The sequence below is a fragment of the Bison bison genome, unplaced genomic scaffold (genome assembly GCF_000754665.1).
Source record: "Bison bison bison isolate TAMUID 2011002044 unplaced genomic scaffold, Bison_UMD1.0 scf7180017864056, whole genome shotgun sequence".
Classification (NCBI taxonomy): domain Eukaryota; kingdom Metazoa; phylum Chordata; class Mammalia; order Artiodactyla; family Bovidae; genus Bison; species Bison bison.
The window spans coordinates 667,602-673,908 of NW_011494628.1; the positions used below are offsets into that span (position 1 = coordinate 667,602).

Sequence of the window (6,307 nt, forward strand, 5' to 3'; positions counted from 1 at the left end):
TGCCATAACCTGAAGGTGACATTCTGACCCAACTTCGGAATAAATAGACTTAAAACAGAATTTCATAAGAAGCAACAATTCCATTATATCTTAAATTTTAAAAGCTTTTAACTTTGTCTTTTTTCTCCCCTCATAACCATTAGTGTTGATGGAGCATGGAAATCATCTGGGGAAACAACAGTGTCCTTTGCTGGCTAATGTTGCTTCCTTTTCCTTACTATTGCGAAATGCGGTTTTCTAATAGATGATGTTTAGTGCTCTCTGTTCACCTCTCTTAAGGCTCTGTTGAGCATGACAAATGTGGGGATGATTGCTTCTAGGGTTTCATTGAGAAGATAAAACAGTAATATATTAAATTTGTATTTAATCAAGTTCTTCTACAAGAGGCCTTTCATTGTTTGGCCTTGTTGACAACATACGAGTTGCCCAGTTTCCAGCTGATGCTACTCTTGCCCTTCAAGGTGCCAGCCACAGTCCAGCCTCTCAGTAGCCTTCTCCATCCGAATTCCCGTAGAGCTGGTGTCCCAGGGTGTGCTCACTTCTAACTGTGGGAACAACAGAGCAGTGGTGTGCCCCTCACTGTTTGCGGCAGGAAGGCGTGCCACTTTCGAATCCCCTCTAGCCTGAACTCCATCCCACACGTGAAGGATTGCGAATTCAAGTTCCTGTCCCAGCAACTTGTCATGGAAAGTTTTGGGCTGCAAAACAGCCCATCCTTTTATCTTCAAAGCTTGAAATCTCTTGGATCTAAGGAAATAGCTTATTTGGGTTGAGAAAAGACAATTTGATTTTAGGATGGTTAAACAGAGGGTTAGTGAAAAATTAAAACCAAACAACTGTAAGCCTAATAAAAGATTCAAGTGGTTGTAAATCTGCTGGTGATTCGTTAACGCCACCTAAAAGCAGGCAGCCTTCTGTAGAGGATGCAATACTGAGGGGCTTGCTGAGTGAGGGGATAGGATGCACCTCAGAGGTTCTGATGAGATAGGTTGGGACAGCATGTGTCAGAACAGGACTGTGAACACCAGACAATGACATGGTGGTCCAACATATACATGGGCGTGCGCGCGTGCACACACACACAAACTATCCGTGTTTGCAAAAGTTACTTGCCCACTAAGCCAGCAGGACTTCACTAACCGCATGGTCTGCCAGGACTCTGACAGTTTAGGTTTGCCTGCAGTGATTTAAAATCTTATTATCACCAGGCTATTAAATCACTTATTGTGTGACCTTAGACAAAGTGCCCAACCTTTATGAGCCTCAATTTCTTAATCTATGAAACTGATTAAAGAATTCCTTGTAGGCAGGTTGTTGGTGAGGAATAGCAATAATGGCTGAAACATCCGGGGCAGTAAGTGGAACACAGTGAGTGCTCAGTGCACAGGACAAATTGCTATGACTTTTATTCTTATTCTTAATCAGGGGATGAAGATCAGGGATTTGAGGGAAATTAATGTCAACTGTCTTTTTAAAAGAAATGTCCTAGCGCTGAAGTAGTTTTTCTTTAAAATGTTGCCTATAGTGTCCTTATTAGAGCTTTAAGACTGTGTGTGTGTGTGTGTGTGATAAGTCCTGCTTATGTGTGTGTGCATGCCCACTCACTTAGCTGTGTCTAACTCTTTGTGACCCCCCGGGACTATAGCCTGCCAGGTTCCTCTGTCCATGGGATTTCCCAGGCAAGAATATTAGAGTGGGTCACCATTCCCTTCTCCAGAGGATCTTCCTGGACCAGGGAACAAACCCATGTCTCTTGAGTTTGCTGCATTAGCAGGCAGATTTGTTATCACTGAGCCACCTGGGAAGCCCCAAACCCTGCATAAATAGCTATTTTTAAATCTTTTATTTTTTAAAGTAATTTTATTTATTTATTGGCCATACCTCAAGGCATGTGGGATCTTAGTTCCCTGATCAGGGATCGAACCTGTGCCCCTGCAGTGGAAGTGCAGACTCATAACCACTAGACCACCAGGGAAGGCCCTAAATCTTTTAAAATGTGTTGTGATTATATGTTTACAAGAAAGAATGGGACATCAGATTTCTGGTTCCTCAAGTAAAGAGCTTGGAAGTTGCCCCTGTGTTCTAGTAAGTCAAAGCTTAACAGACTGAAAATTCAACAACTCTCTAGGCTGCAATAAGAGAGGGAGGGGGGACACGGGGCAACCACTGCCTGCAAGACTGCAGACCCAGCCGAGCAAGTACAGGAAGCGGCAGCCGCCCGGAGTGGGCTCAGTGGGAGCCAGTGCTGGGACAAAAACCGAAGCCGTGATGTTCAAATCCCCTAGACACTCCATGTAGACAAGTCTGAGAGCTAAAATCTCCAGGGGGATGCCATCAGAGCAGGCCCCCACAGTCTTGCAGGATTTCCCACAGTAAATATCAGAGAAAAGCTCCCTCATGCTCCCAGCAGTGGGAGGGGAAAAGGATCCATGTTAAAATACACCAGACATATATCTCTTGGGACTGACACATACACATTACAATATATAAAATAGATGACGGATAAGGACATAAGTGCAGCACATTGTGCACCCTGGGCTCAGTCATATTTCTTTGTGACCCCATGGACTGTAGCCCACCAGGCTCCTCTGTCCATGGAATTTCCCAAGAATACCGGAGTGGGTTACCATTTCCTACTCCAGGGGATCTTCCTGACCTGGGGATCAAACCCGGGTCTTTTGTGTCTCCTGCATTGGCAGGCAGATTCTTTACCAGTAGTGCCAGACAATCTTGGCTAGCATAGGGAATTGTACTCAATACTCTGCAATGATCTGTATGGGAAAAGAATCTAAAAAGGAAAAAAGAGTGGATATATATATATATATAAATATATATAACTGACTCACTTTTCTGTACACCTGCAAATAACAACATGGTAAATCAACTACAGCCCAATAAAAACTTTTAAACGAAAAAGAAATACACCATAGCCCTCTGTGCTTCTTTTTTTTTTTTTTCCTCTGTGCATCTTAACAATGCCTGCCCTCAGGGGGAACTAGGTAACCAGAGCCTGGCCTGCTGGGGCGTGATCAGAGCCAGACTGCCTGGGGAAGGGAAATCCCCACCTCCACCTGCCCTAGCCATCCTGTGCCTCCTAAAAGAGGAGGAAAAATAAACTGAGAAATACTTGTGAAGCTCACAGTCCAGAGACACAGGCTCAGAGAAACACTGTGCCCCACCCTTCCCCACCCTTTACACCTCACCAACATATCACTGAGGGCCTGTTTATGGCTGTTCCTTTTTACCCAGCACATCGTGTCTGGCTATTAAGAAAGATCACAAGGTCTACCAAAAGGCAGAAATCACAGCCGAAGAGACGGAGCAAGCATCAGAACCAGACGTGGAAGGCATGTCGGAATGATCAGACCAGGGATTTAAAACAACTCGGATGACTATGCTAAGAGCGCTAATGGATAGAGAAGACAGACACAGGACAGATGGACCGTGTAAGCAGAGAGATGGAAGTCCTGAGAAGGAACCAGAGAGAAGTGCTGGAGATCAAAGGCATTGCAGCAGAAATGAAGAATGCCTTTGATGGGCTTACAGGCAGACCTCGTTTTATTGCACTTCACTTTATTGGGTTATCACAGACCCAAAGAACCACTGGGTGGTTCTTCTTTTTTTTTTTTTTTTAAACAAATCGAAGGAACCCTCCTGCATAGAACCAGTCTATCTGCACCATTCCTCCAACAGCATTCTCTCACTTTGTGTTTCAGTGTCATGTTTTGGTAATTCTCACAATATTTCAAACTTTTTTCATTATTATTTGTTAGAATGCTGTATAGTCAGAGATCTTTGATGTTCCTACTGTAATTGTTTTGAGATGCCACACACCCACAGTAGATGGAAAACTTAATCAATGGCTCCACCAGGACTGTTACCCTGTCTCCTTCCCTACTTCTTGAGACACAACAATATTGAAATTAGGCCACTTAATAACCCTACAATGGCCTCTAAGTGTTCAAGTGAAAGAAAGCATTGCACATTTCTCACTTTAAATCAAAGGCTAGAAATGGGGCTTCCCTGGTGGCTCAGGGATAAAGACTCTGCCTGCCAATGCAGGAGATGTTTGATCTAATGCCATGTTTGATCCCTGGTCCGGGGAGATCCCACATACCATGGAGCAGTTAAGTCCGTTCACCACAACTACTGAGCCTGTGCTCTAGAGCTCAGGAGCCACAACAAGGAATAACCCCTGCTCTCCCCAACTAGAGAAAGCCCACTTGTAGCCACAAAGACCCACCACAATCAAAAAATAAACAAATAAGTCAATCTTTAAAAAAAAAATCAATCAATATATTGGGAATTCCCTGGCAGTCCAGTAGTTAGGACTCCAAGTTCTCACTGCCAAGGGTCCAGGTTCAATCCCTGGTTGGGGAGCTGAGATCCCACAAGTGGTACAGCCAAAAAAAAAAACCACCCAATATAATCCATCACATCAACAGACTGAAAAAGGAACACCGGAAGGTTCTGGAAGTTATAGCTCAGGTCTCACCATTCCCCACCACACTGCTTTGGGACTATCCAAGCCCATCTGGTCCCACAGAAAGAGGAAGCAACAGCCCAGCTCTGTGTAGCATGAGCCCCCTGAACCGGGCCGAGCTGGGGAGCGATGGAAGCAGGGGGCCTGGCCCCGGAACTGGAGCTCAGCAACCTGAGGGTTTACAGGCACAGCTCTGGGCAGGAACAGAAGCAAGGGGGAGGCTGCAGCGGCTCCAGGTTTCTGTGGTCTACTGGGGAGCTCCCCTCCTCTCTCCTCACACTCATCAGGGCAGACACACAAAGGCCTCCATCTCAGTAACACACATCAGCAGAGAGGGGAGTGGACGGGTCAGGGAGACAGAGCTCGTGATCCAAACTGCACCTCTGCAGAGAACAACCACTAGAAGAAAGACATCAAGCCAACAGCACGAATCTCAGGAGCAGAACTTGCGGGACAAATGGACCAAGCGGGAGGTTGACACATGTGTGTGCTTAGTCGCTCAGTCGTGTCCCACTCTTTGCGACCCCAGGGACTGTAGCCCACCAGGCTCCTCTGTCCATGGGCTTCTCCAGGCAAGAATACTGGAGTGGGTTGCCATGCCCTCCTCCAGGGGATCTTCCCAACCCAGGGATTGAACCCAGGGCTCCTGCATTGCAGGCGGATTCTTTACCAGATGAGCCACCAGGGAAGCCCAAATTGACATAATAAATAGGCTCAAAGAGGTGGGGGAGTACAAATGTAATGTGAACCAGGCAGAGAAGTTATCAAATAGGAAGCAATGCCTGGTCTACTGAAGGTGGGGCAGGCAGTCATTCCAAGGTCCAGCAAACTTCTCGGCACAGCAGATGGAACTCCAGCCCACTTTGTACCTCCCCAGAGAGAGTGGGAGAGGTTATGGGGGATGCTGTCAACCCTACCCTTCCTTGGATGCTAAGGGCCTCCTCTGCAGACCTTAAGCAGTCCCCCACCACACGTCAGTGAGCTGCAGCGCTAATGTGGAGAATGGCGCACTATTCTGTGAAGAGAGTTTATTTCTTAACCATGGATCTGACAGGGTGATTCTCCAGCCCAAACACGTTCAGTGGCTTTCTGCCATCAGCCAAAGGTTCTCGGAATGACTCATGAGGCTCTTACATTCTGGCCCCAAACCACCATCCCAATTTTTCCTCCTGCCACCGTCCTCCAAACACCTGATGGTTCTGCAACATGAAAGCCTGCATGAAAGATGTCAAAGCACAGAGGCTCCTTCCAGGCACTGATTCTGCAGGTCTGTGATCGCCGCCTGGAACTGCTGGAGAGAAGTGGGAGAAACAGCCGTGGTCCGTGAGCATGCCTGCCTGGGGGCTGGCAAGATGGGGAAAGCTTGCCATGCTGAGAGAAATGAGCTTCAGCTAGAAGCTCCCACACGTAATGTGGTTTTTCATAGCTTCACGCCTCAGAAAATGCTGCTGCAACTGCCTAGAAGGTTCTTCCCCAGTCCATCCACCGATTAAACTCCTACGCATCCTTCAAGACCCCAGCCCCTCACCAGGAGCCTTAATGCTTTATTTTCCGTGAGGCTGCAGTGTGATTTCAGGCATACAATACACGGCGCTGTGGGGTGGTCTATGGACCCATCTCTCCAACAGTGAGCGCTTGGAGGGCAGGGACCAACTTTATGCTGCTCTGAATCCACTGTGCCTGTCATGTAGAGACCATTTAATAGATGCTTGAGTCATTAATTAAATACAGATGTCTAGCTAGCTAATTAATCATAAGGGAAAATTATGCTCTACTAGATCTGTCCAGGGTGATTCTTCGGAATTCCTGCCTGAGGGAGAATAG

The 6,307-nt window shown here is 46.7% G+C and overlaps 1 non-coding gene across 1 annotated transcript; it reads right to left on the reverse strand.

Annotated features, from left to right (window-relative positions):
• Nucleotides 1–1,903: 1,903 nt before the first annotated feature.
• TRNAG-UCC lies at nt 1,904–1,975 on the reverse strand. Its single transcript has one exon. It is a non-coding gene; the product is annotated as a tRNA-Gly (tRNA).
• Between the last annotated feature and the right edge of the window lie 4,332 nt (nt 1,976–6,307).